Below are 13,281 nucleotides of genomic sequence, written 5' to 3' on the forward strand. Positions count from 1 at the left end.
CTTTTGCTTTAAACTTGATATCACTTTCTTTTTGTCATTTATTGCACTCTAGTTAGCTATAGTGGTTTTCTTTTACTTCTAGCTTGTCTATTCCTGTATGGTGTACATTGTGCACAGGACCTATTCAGGATTCTTATAAATGTTATTTTTGTCCGGTTTTATTTTTAAGGACATTGTTTTTGCACCAAGATCTCTTAGTAGATGGAAATTAGCCAAAATTACTGCCTATGACGGCTAACGGGGGAGGAAGGCCAGGCAGATGGAGAGGGGAGGGAATAGATAGCAAGACCCGACCCACATATTCACTTCCTGTTTCACCTGTCAATCAAATAGCAGTGCATTGCTGGAATTTTAATTGCACATATTTCTGAAATAAAACCTCCAATCTCTGAACAAAAGCTATGCTTACATTCAGCATGCTAGCATCAGTATAGCACTGGTTTTACTTTACATATGAAAATACTGCTGGTTGGTTCCCTTTAACGCACATCCAGTTGACAAACACTAGCATTGGTGGGTCTGGCAGACATTATACAATTTTAAATGTAGTGCTAGCCCCCGGCAGCCTTAATCAGCTGCTTCAGGACCAGCTCGGGGGGCATATGTCTCTCCTCCGCCGGGCCAGCCCGCCCCTGATACATATGATGGTGAGGTTGTGGAAGATAACATGTATGAGCAAGTGTATAGGGTGCTTTATGCGCAGCGACATCGCTAGTGATGTCGCTACCGAAAGCACCCGACCCCGTCGTTTGTGCGTCACGGGCAAATCGTTGCCTGTGGCGAACAATTTCGCTAGGACGCTTAAAATGGACTTACCTTCCTAGCGACGTCGCTGTGGCTGGCGAACAACCTCTTTTTAAGGGGGCGGTTCGTGCGCCGTCACAGCGACGTCGCACAACGGCCGACCAATAGAAGCGGAGGGGCGGAGAGCAGTCGCATTAACGACACGCCCACCTCATTGCCGGAGGACGCAGGTACGTTGTTGTTCGTCGTTCCCGGGGTGTCACACGTAGCGATGTGTGCTGCCTCAGGAACGACGAACAACCTGCGTCCAGCAACCGCAACGATATTTTGAAAATGAACGACGGGTCAACGATCAACGATTAGGTGAATATTTTTGATCGTTAGCGGTCGCTCCTGCATTTCACATGCAACGACGTCGCTAACGAGGCCGGATGTGCGTCACGAATTCCGTGATCCCAGCGATATCTCGTTAGCGATGTCGCTGCGTGTAACGGGGCCTTAAGTGTTTTTTAATGAACAATTAATATATTGTTCTGGGTGGCTTTAAGGGCTACATGTCCAGGATCAGCGTTACTTGGGTTTATTTTTGCAGCGTCACAGCGTTTACCGTACAAGCAAAGTGGAGGGGGATTTATAGAAATCCAATGCTCACTGCGACTCTTTAAATGCAAACTGACCTGCGGTGCATTTTTCCAAGCCGCAGCATGTCAATATTTCTTGGTACGCTGCGTCTTCTGGGTGGATTTTCCAAAACACACATGCGGTTTTGATGTGCTTACGCAGGCTTACCACTACAAGTGCTACGGGACCACCACTTTTAGCAGTCAATGGGGGTCCGAGCTCAGCTCACCGTCCTCTACTAACGCTGCCTTCGGTCATATCTCAATTGCAATGTTAAAAAGTCTCTGAATACAGTTCTGTGAATTACTCTTTTAGTAACTGCCATATATCTCAGTGGTATGAAACTGGAGACAAATCTGAATTTCCTGACATTCCTCGCACACAATAAATACATTAACAGCGCAACGTAGCACTTTGAGAATTAAAGTCATAACTATGTAAAGCCATAAAACACTTTTGCCCCATAAATTAAAAACATTGCTCCATATGATAACAATATCATACCACATGGTCCTAAATTACTTTCCCCCCCACCCTATAGTACAAACATATGTGCCTGTCATCTTATGCTTTACTGCCCTAACTGCCATCACATTGGATGATTGCAGTTGATCATATGTAAAGCATATGTATAATGTATGGAAACAAGTGCTGGATCGTAGAGCCTCCCGGAAAATAAACATCGAAAACTGCATCACCTGTATACACGGCACGCTCTCCTGCGTATGAAAGGAAATTATGCAGAAGCATATGTTATGGAAAAAGATAGTGTACCAGAAGCGAACCTAGACGTGTGGATGGCGGAAGCAAAGATTAAATCCTGCCCACTTTAAAGGGCTAATGGTATGGCGTATATTTGGGTCATATTCGACACCATCGCATCCAAGATTTCTCCCGTGCCTCCCCCATACTCTGGAATGCTCTGCCACAACACATAAGACTCTCACCTACCTTGACAAGCTTCAAAAGGAACCTGAAGACACATCTCTTCCGACATGCCTACAACCTGCCATAACCCTCAGTCCGATACAGCGCCGCACGACCAGCTCTACCCTCACCTACTGTATCCTCACCTATCCCCTGTAGACTGTGAGCCCTCGCGGGCAGGGACCTCTCTCCTCCTGTATCCTCACCTATCCCCTGTAGACTGTGAGCCCTCGCGGGCAGGGACCTCTCTCCTCCTGTATCCTCACCTATCCCTGGTAGACTGTGAGCCCTCGCGGGCAGGGACCTCTCTCCTCCTGTATCCTCACCTATCCCCTGTAGACTGTGAGCCCTCGCGGGCAGGGACCTCTCTCCTCCTGTACCCTCACCCATTCCCTGTAGACTGTGAGCCCTCGCGGGCAGGGACCTCTCTCCTCCTGTATCCTCACCTATCCCCTGTAGACTGTGAGCCCTCGTGGGCAGGGACCTCTCTCCTCCTGTACCCTCACCCATTCCCTGTAGACTGTGAGCCCTCGCGGGCAGGGACCTCTCTCCTCCTGTACCGGTCTGTGCCTTGCATTGTTTATGATTATTGTACTTGTCCCTATTATGTATACCCCTTTCACATGTAAAGCGCCATGGAATTGATGGTGCTATAATAATAAATAATAATAATAATATTCAAAGGATGGTCACGTGTGACAGATTCAGTCTTACATCAGAACTGGTATGATTGTGTTTTCAAGCTTCGACATATTCCCATACTCATTATTAACATACTGTATCTTAGCATTACAGAGTGCAATTGTGTCTTTGTTATAGTATATCTCCAGAAAATGTTTTTTTTTTTAACCCAAAAGGTATCAGAATAGATAGCGACCCAACATTAGATACACACCTTGCCGTTGGGCTCACATAAAACTGGCTTTATATATATATATATATATATATATATATATATATATATATATATAAAAATATATATATATATATATATATATAAAAATATATATGTATATATATATATATATAAAAATATATATATATATATATATATATATATATACATATATATATAGTATATTATAATATATAAATAAAACACACACAGTATATACAGTGGCATGCAAAAGTTTGACCACCCCTGGTCAAGTTTACTGATATTCTGAACAATTAAGCAAGTTGAAGATGAAATTATCTGTAAAAGCCATAAAGTTAAGGATAACACATATCCTCTGCATTTTAGACAAAAAAATATATATATATTTTTTACATTTTTAAATTCACAACAAAAAATAAAGTTGGCCAATGCAAAATATTGGGTACCCTGCATGGTTAGTACCCTGCAGCACCCCCTTTGGCAAGTATCAAAGATTGTAAATGTTTTTTGTAGACAGCCAAGAGTCTTTCAATTCTTGTTTGAGGGATTTTCATGCTTTTTTCCTTGGAAAAGTCTTCTTGTTCTGTAAGATTCCTGGGTCCTCTTCCATGCACTGCTCTTTAGTGGTCTAGCCACAGATTTTCAATGATGTTCAGATCAGGGGACTGTGAGGGCCATTGTAAAACCTTCAACTTGTACCTTTTGACATAGGCTAATGTGGATTTTGAATTGTGTTTAGGATCCTTATCCATTTGTAGAAGTCATCCTCTTTTCAACTTCAGCTTTTTTACAGATGGTGTTATGTTTGCTTATAGAATTTGTTAAACTTTAATTGAATCCATTCTTCCCTCTACCCATGAAATGTTCCCAGTGCCATTGGATAGAACACAACCCAAAGCATGATTAATCCACCCCCATGCTTAATGGTTCGCGAGATGTTCTTGTCATGACATTCTGTCTCCTTTTTTCCCCCAAACATTAGGTTTGATCATTGCGGCCAAGGAGTTCTATTTTAACCTCATCAGTTAACACGACTTGTTTCCAAAATACATCAGTCTTGTTGAGATTTTATTTTGCATACTTCTGATGCTAAATTTTATGGTTAGGACGCAGGAGAGGTTTTCTTCAGATGACTCTTCCATGAAGGCCATTTTTCTGTAGGTGTCTCTGAACAGTAGAACAATGTACCACAACTCCAGAGTCGGCTAAATGTTCCTGAAGGACTTTTGCAGTGAAGTGAAGGTTCTGATTTGCCTCTCTAGCAATCCTACGAGCAGCTCTCACAGAAATTTTGCTTGGTTTTCCAGACCTTATCCTGACCTCCACTGTTTCTGTAAATGCCATTTCTGAATTGCTTTTCGAAATGAGGAAAGGGCAACTTGAAAACGCTTTACTATTTTCTTCTAGCTTTCTTCTGCTTTGTGGGCCTTCACCATTTTGATTTTCAGAGTGCTAGGCAGCTGCTTTGAAAAACCCATAGCTGCTGTTTTATTTGCACAAGGTTAGAGGAAGCTGGGTTTTTTGTAAAGCTGTGAAATTTGCATCACCTGCCCTTTCCTAACTATGATAATGAACAAGCCACAAACCTAACAGGCTAATTAAGGTCTGAAATGATAGTTATCTGAGCACACAAATCTCCAAGGGTGTTCAAACTTTTGCATTGGCCCATTTTCATTATAGTAGTTTTTAAAATGTTAATGATGAAAATATTTTTTTTTTTGTTCTTACTTAAAATATAAAGGAAATGTGTCATCTTTAACTTTATGCCTTTTAGAGATCATTTAATTTTCAACTTGATTAATTGTTCACAAAAACAGTAATTTTGACCAGGGGTGTTCAAACTTTTGCATAGCACTGTACATATATATATATATATATATATATATATATAATGTACAGTGATATGCAAAAGTTTGAACACCCCTGGTCAAAATTACTGTTTTTGTGAACAATTAATCAAGTTGAAAATTAAATGATCTCTAAAAGGCATAAAGTTAAAGATGACACATTTCCTTTATATATATATATATATATATATATATATATATATATATATATACACATATACACATATACATTATATATATGTATATATGTACATATTCACATACACATATACATATATATATATATATATACATACATATATATATATATATATATATATATATTATATAGTGGGCCATAAGAGTATGGATGCACCCTGATAAAGAGTAAAGTAGAATTCAAAATGGTGGCTTTGGAGATGGCCGCCATGGGTGTCACTCGGCTTCAAATGTTTTGCCCCTCCCATGTACTAATATGCCACAAACGGTAAGGTGATATCAGCAATCTAATAATAGTAATAATAATAATAATAATTATTCATTTATATAGCACTACTACCCGGGATAGTAACTGTCTCTCTGTCTCTATCCCAGTTTCTGTCTCTGTGTCGCTGTGTCTGTCTCTTTCCTTGTCTGTTTCTATCTCTCTGTCTGTCTTTGTATCAATCTGTTTCTTTATCTCTGTGCCCGTCTCTTTGCCCGTCTGTCTCTATCTCTCTGTCTCTTTCCCTGTCTGTCTCTGTCCGTCTCCCCACCAACATGTTATACTGACAATGTCTTATGTTCAAATAGCAACCAATCACAGCTGCTATTAAAACCAATAGTTCCAGGCTCCATTTACTTTAATGGAGGCATGTTTTTTAGAGAGTAACTGTAAAGCGCGGGGTTAAATGTTCCTGTCAAAACATAGTCTACGACATTCCCTGGGTCACATGAGGCGTCTGTGCAAAATTTCGTGATTGTAAATGCGACGGTGCAAATTCTTTTAGCGGACATACACACACACAGCTTTATATATTAGATTCATTCCACAGCGCTTTACATATATTGGCAACACTGTCCCCATTGGGGCTCACAATCTAAGTTCCCTATCAGTATGCTTTTGGAGTGTGGGAGGAAACTGGAGCACCCGGAGGAAAGGAAACCCACACAAACACGGGGAGAACATACAAACTCCTTGCAGATGTTGTCCTTGGTGGGATTTGAACCCAGGACTCCAGCGCTAAAAGACTGCAGTGCTAACCACCGAGCCACCGTATAGCGCACTTCCATTTTATCAGGGTGTATCCATACTTATGGCCCACCCTGTATATATACTGTATATATTTTTTTTTTTTTAAGAAGCCCAAAAAAAGATTAAGTGTAGAGTAGGACCCAGCAAAGGAGGGTGCCGTGAAGTACACTAATATGAAGATCTTATTGAAATTGGCAGGTTCAGATGATTTTTATCCAATGTCTGAGGGGGTCTTTAAAGGAACGAGATTGTGAGAAAACAAATGGTTGCTTCATTAAACCAAGAGTCATGAAACCAAACACCAGTGTGATGACAAGAACCCGGGTGTAAAAGGATACCTAACCACTAGGTGTCGCCAGGCACACTAGTGGAGTTGATCTACCGGGTTTGTACATTAGGTGTCGTAGACACACCTAGTGAGGGGCAGTCAAACAAGCCAGGGGTCAGCAGCTAGGAGATAACATAAATGACAAAAGGAGCGAGCAGAGCTGGAGTCAGGGGACGAGCCAGGGTCGGTAAACAGAGACGTTACGTAAGTACAAAGGAGCGAGCAGATCCGGGTCGGTAAACAGAGAGGTTACGTAAGTACAAAGGAGCGAGCAGATCCGGGTCGGTAAACAGAGAGGTTACGTAAGTACAAATGAGCGAGCAGATCCGGGTCGGTAAACAGAGAGGTTACGTAAGTACAAAGGAGCGAGTAGAGCTGGAGTCAGGGGACGAGCCGGGGTCGGTAAACAGAGAGGTTACGTAAGTACAAGGAAGCGAGCAGAGTCATAGTCAGGGGATGAGCCGAGGTCAGGGAATCAAGTCAGTAAGTAAGAAGACGGGAGGGAAACAGAAGAACTAGGTAGCGGGACAAGATCAGGACAGACACTTATGGGAACCAGAGACGTGCACTACAAAACAGGAACTATCACTTGTGGTGTTCTGGGTGAAACAGTTCCCAGAAAAAACGGTGCAATCACCCGGAACGAGGCTCCGAAGAACAGATCACTCACACACCACACAGGACTCGACCGGAAACCGGGGAAAAATATGAGGCCCAGCATAGGCTCGGCAGGAGAGCAGAGCACTGCTGCAGAATCATAACAACCAGGGCTTGGGACAGGCTGGCAGGAAAATGGCACCCTGAGTGATACAGCTGATCTCTTCTATGGAGCCCTACTCTCATTTATGTATATGCCCCGGAGGAGATTTGATTTATCAAGCTTTTTAAATCAATTAATTAAGGGGACATAATGTGCTCAGGTACACGGGGTCATTCAATATCGGTGCTCAATGGGTGAGTAGTTGGCATTGTGCTTTCTTTCTAGGCAAAAAAGTAGAAAAACAACTTCAACGATACGTTAAAAAGATGTTTCATTCACGTTGCATTCAAGTATTTATGCAACTGTGAAGCCGTTATCCAAACTAAGACACTTAAAAAGTCGGAATCACGAGCGAGGAACAGGGGCGTCCATCAATAGGAAGAGAAATCCGAATTACTGGTAAATATCCTGAATCCATCAGACTTTTGTGCTGTTACAACGCATACCTGCATGACCTGGAGAAGTGGAGCACATGTTTTATTTATTTACTGTCAAGTGCTCTCTGAAAGCTACTAAAGAAAAATATTAGCACTGGTCTACATAGGAGGAGAAGCTCCTGAAGAGACGGCTACATTCTATATATAAGCTTAATATGAGGCATATACAAACTCCCAATCTTCCAAAAATAACATCTGCCTGGCAATAGCTGAAGAGACTACACGCAACGACGTCGCTAACGAGATATCGTTGGGGTCACTGAATTCGTGACGCACATCCGGCCTCGTTAGCGACGTCGTTGCGTGTGACACGTATGAGTGACCGCTAACGATCAAAAATACTCACCTAATCGTTGATCGTTGACACGTCGTCCATTTCCCAAATATCGTTGCTGGTGCAGGACGCAGGTTGTTCGTCGTTCCTGAGGCAGCACACATCGCTACGTGTGACACCCCAGGAATGACAAACAACACTGTACCTGCGTCCTCTGGCAACGAGGTGGGCGTGTCGTTAATGCGGCTGGTCTCTGTCCCTCCACTTCTATTGGCGGGCCGCTGTGTGACGGCGCACGCACCTCCCCTTTAAAAAAGAGGTTGTTTGCCGCCCACAGCGACGTCGCTAGGAAGGTAAGTTCTTTTAACGCGTCCTAACAATATTGTTCACCATGGGCACCGATTTGCCCGTGACACACAAACGACGGGGGCGGGTGTGATCACTAGCGATGTCGCAGTGTGTAAAGCAGCCTTAAGTGTTTTGCCAAATAACCAAGAATTGGGGTGATAGGTGACTTCCCAGGTGGGTGGTATATGCCCTACAGAATTTTTTTGCATTTATACATTTTATAATATGTAAAAATGTACCCATAAGGGTTAGGCTTAAACATAATAAATGTGACTGCAGGCAAAAATATATATATCTGCAGTCACAAAGGGATCTTGTAGGTACATTTGAGCTCTAAACCCCCTTAAAAATAAAGTAATAGTCCATTCACGTTTCCATTGTCTTCTTGTTTGCACGTTGGTGAACGGAGGTAGACACCTCCTTCTTGACAAATTAGTCATTGAGCTGTAAGGGAAGTGTTATGAACGTAAAAGTGCACACGTGGGAAGTGATAAAAAAAAAATAGTGTTTTACTTAAACTACTGCACCTAATCCACCCGGCTCTTGTACAGATTAGAGGTCCCAGTTGTGCACTCCGTAATGATCCTTGCGTAGACTGAAACAAGCCTAACCGGTGAATTCAGATGACCACTTGGACCAATAGCTCCCTAAGTGGTCATCGAGTGTTCCACCTACCCCCTTAAGAAATAAGGGGAAGGTGCAGAGTAAAATAAGGCAAACCAAAAACAACAAGTAAGTAGAAACACGAAACCAGCAGACTGTAGTTCCAAGCAGGGTCCACTTCAGAAATATCACCTGCGAGGAGTAGAAGCCTGAGGAAGCTTTTAATAGTTACACCCGCCAGGTGACAGGGCAGACCAAATTACATAATAGGAAACACTTGCCAGAAAGTCAATGAAAACAAAACAAGTAAAAAAAAAAAAGAGACAAATTGTTCAGAACCCGGACAGCGGCAAAAACTGCCTGTGGTGCAGTGGGAAGCGGACAACAGCACAGAAGACCGTAGGATCAAATTCGAGGCATGACAGGAAGCCTACTATTTTCTTAAACCGATTCCCATTACAGTGTATATTTGCCCCTTTGTCTCTTTATCATAACATTGTGCCTATGACATGACCTGAAACCCTTGGCCCTAAATGTAAATTCTGTAATAGGGCCCACTATCATATCTGGTGCTACATACCAGACAAAAGTCACACATGATCACTGCACATATCTATAAAAACAAAAACATACACATTTTTATTAAAAACTTGGTGACAGAATTCCCTTTATGGCTCATTCGGGCACCAACTGACTATGTACAACGTGTTTAGTGATCATTTACTGGACTTGTTATGTAGAGCAACAAAAACTGAAAAGAATAGGGTGAATGCCGCCATGTTTACCCAGGACCATGATCGGGTACTGATGTAAGTGTCAGGCAGTGACTGCCAGGGTTCCGCCAAATACACGGGAACCACCGGCGAGCGCCGCAAACACACAGGAAAACAATACAATAGTGGGCCCTGGTGCTAGTGAAAGGGTAACAAGGTCACCTCCTAAACTCACATAGCGTCCCTATACGAGTTATTTCACCATGTTGCCAATCAAATGCCTTATTCTGGACTCAGCCCTGTATAGTGCGCAGGGCAGCGGGAACGCTAGTCCCACTCTAGATTAAAGACACAGAAAGATTAGATAGACAAAGGGAAAAAAAAAAGAGCAATCATACAAAGCACTCAAAACAACAAGCGGTAATAGTGAGGAACGCACCACAGGGGAAAAAAACAAAAAGGACTAAGGAAAGAAAAACAACACAGCTTCCACACAGCACATGTTCTCTGAAAGTCTTCCTGGTCCTCAGCTCACAGGTTCCCTCTAGAGGCAAGCTAAACAGAAACTATCACCAGCGATTACCTGGACTAGGAGGGAAGTCTTTATAACAGAGGTAATTAGCAATAGAGAACAGCTGGCTATAGCTTTCATTCAGAGTTCAGGAGACCAGAGGATCTACTTAACCCTAGCAGCGCTGGAAAAAGGAGAATCCGCACAGCCAGCAGTAGTAACCTGAGCAAGTGTGTATGAAGCTTTGCACGGTGATCTCTGGACATCAGAAATAGGAGAGTCGACGCTCCGTCATGGTACGCTTGTGACAGTATGATTGTGCTGTATCTGCATAAGGGGTTGGCTACTTTCTAACTATTTTTAGAATTAGTGGAGAAATGTGGGACTCTTTTAAAATGTAGGGACACAAGCCCTGAAGTATCATACACAATAGTGCACATATAAAATAGTTGTTTGGTAACCAATCACATGGCTGTGCCAATCAGATGAATAACTGCACAATTTCTTGACAAATAATAATACTGTACTTAAGGAGTAGAGACTAGCAAAAAGATAAAGCTGAAATATATTCCAATATGGCATACAAGAAACCAACCTAGTAGTGATATCGCTGACAGGTTCCATAGCATCATCCTGGGGATACAGTTATCTAGGCTATGTTGTGCGCAAAATGTTTTTTGAGACCATCGAAACAAAAAGGATTTTGTAGTGGAAACCACTGCTGGAAATACTTTGAGGATTTTTTTTGGCTGAAATTTCCTGAAAAGCAGTTTTGAAGGGTTTTCTAAGATTTTTTCCACAAACATTTTTATTTTTTTGAGGCATTTGATTGGAAAGTGTTTGGAGCAGTTTCCATTAGTAGTTCCTTCAAAGAAGCGCTTTCTAGTTTTCCACCAGATGTTTCTCGAAACTTGAAGTGGGGAAAAAAGTGATTTTACAATAATAATGAAAAAGGAGACTTTCAAGCAACTTTTCAGGCATTTTATTGGAAGCATATCCACTTAACTCCTAAAAAAATTCTGTCTGCATGTATCTTTAGGGTATATACACACACAATGTCTTTTTCAGGTGGATTCTGGCTGACATCACCTGAAAAAGCGCTCAGGAAACGCTTAAAAGAATGAATAAATGCATTTCTATACAAAAATAATTTCTTGTGCACATGTCCAGGCTTTTGAGAGTCTTAACAGCTGGCTATGTTCACACATCAGTTTTTTGGCATCAGGCACAATCCGGCGTGTGCCTGATGCAACGGATCCGGCGCAGAATATGCAAAAACGGATGCACCGGATGCTTTTTTTGACGGATCCGGTATACCAGCGCATCCACTTTTGCATCCGTTTGTTTGTTTTTTTGCTGGATCTGGTTTTTACAATAAATTGGAGCATGCTCAGTTTAAAAAAACAGATCCGGCGGCCGCATCCGTTGTTTGCCGAATCCGGCATCCATAGGCTTCCATTGTAAATCACGCCGTATCGCACGATACGGTTTTTTTTCAGAGACAAAAAACATTCAATGAGATGTTCCATCCGGCCGCCACATTGAGTAATTACGACGGATCCGTCAAAAGCCGGATGCAACGCAAGGCCATCAGGCACAATCCGGTGCTAATACAAATCAATGGGGATAAAACGGATCCGGCGCCGGATCCGTTTTTTTCCAGATTGTGCCTGATGGAAAAAAACGGATGTGTGAACATAGCCTTAATATAGTGACCTGACAATTCTTCGGGTATTTTTAACAATGAAGTCGCTCAACACTTTACAATGAAGTTAATAGGAAGAGTCAAAATATGCCTCAAGATACCCGGCTATCTTTTTGGAGAATATTCCCAGCGTTTTCGTTTCAGAGACCAGTGGAGACTTCATCATTCTTAAATGGAAAAAGCAAAATCACAATTAAAATACCTATAAAATTAAAACCCATAAATGATGGAAAAAGTTTAGAAAAAAATGCTGGTGGACAAAAGTGACTTAGCACTAAGGATATGACAAAAAGATGGAAAAAATGACGTTTCAGGACCAAAAAGCTGGTGTGTCCTGAAGAGTCTTTTTTTTTTGGAAAACCCAGAGGGTTCGCACAAGTTTAATAGATGTCATGTGCACAAACTATTGGAAAGTCTTCTTGGAAAAATGCCACTGCAGTTTTGGATACAGCTTTTTGTGCCAAAACTCAAAGTAGGTCCAGCTGAAAGAAGTGCAAGTCCTTTGTATTTCCCATTTGTTCTGAATCCATTCCTAGCTTTGGTTGCAAAAACATCGTAAAAATTGGCACAAAAACTGCCAGAATTGGTGCGCTGTTTCGGAGGCTCATGAACAGGAAGGAGTATGGGCACATCAGAAAGTCTCCACCTTGTGCACGCGATAGAGCAGCATTTTAGTGCTCCAGTCGGCTGAACGGAGTGGGAACAAGCTATTGCTTGGGTTCTCAGGACCCCAACACACCGTGATCTTTTAAGGCCCCGTTACACGCAACGACGTATCTAACGATATATCGCCGGTGTCACGGATTCCTTGACGCACATCTGGCATGGTTAGCGACGTTGTTGCGTCTTACAGCAAGGAACGACCATTAACGATGGAAAATACTCACCAAACCGTCCGTCGTTGACACGACGTTCCTTTTCAAAAAAATCGTTGGTTGTTGAGCACGCAGGTTGTTCGTCGATCCCGAGGCAGCACACATCACTACGTTTGACACCTCGGGAGCCACGAAGTACAGCTTACCTGCGGCTGCCGGCAATGCGGAAGGAAGGAGGTGGGCAGGATGTTACGTCCCGCTCATCTCCGCCCCTCCGCTTCTATTGGGCGGCCGCTTAGTGACGCCTCTGTGACGCCGAACGAACCGCCCCCTTAGAAAGGAGGCGGTTCGCCGGCAACAGTGACATCGCTAGGCAGGTAAGTCCGTGTGACGGCTCCTAACAATTTTGTGTGCCACGGGCAGCGATTTGCCCGTGGCGCACAAATGACGGGGCGGGTGCTTTCACCAGCAATATCGTTATTGATATCGCTGCGTGTAACACCCCCTTTAGTGTAAAGATGAAAAGGAAGGAAGGAACGAAAAAAAGGAAGTAGGGGA

General features: G+C 42.7%; 1 protein-coding gene across 1 annotated transcript in view; it reads right to left on the bottom strand.

Annotated features, from left to right (window-relative positions):
* The window catches only part of SLC25A21 (solute carrier family 25 member 21), a 434,643-nt gene that overhangs the window by 267,836 nt on the left and 153,526 nt on the right, over positions 1-13,281 (bottom strand). The window lies entirely within an intron of this gene.

The sequence above is a fragment of the Anomaloglossus baeobatrachus genome, chromosome 12 (assembly GCF_048569485.1).
Source record: "Anomaloglossus baeobatrachus isolate aAnoBae1 chromosome 12, aAnoBae1.hap1, whole genome shotgun sequence".
Taxonomy (NCBI): Eukaryota; Metazoa; Chordata; class Amphibia; order Anura; family Aromobatidae; genus Anomaloglossus; species Anomaloglossus baeobatrachus.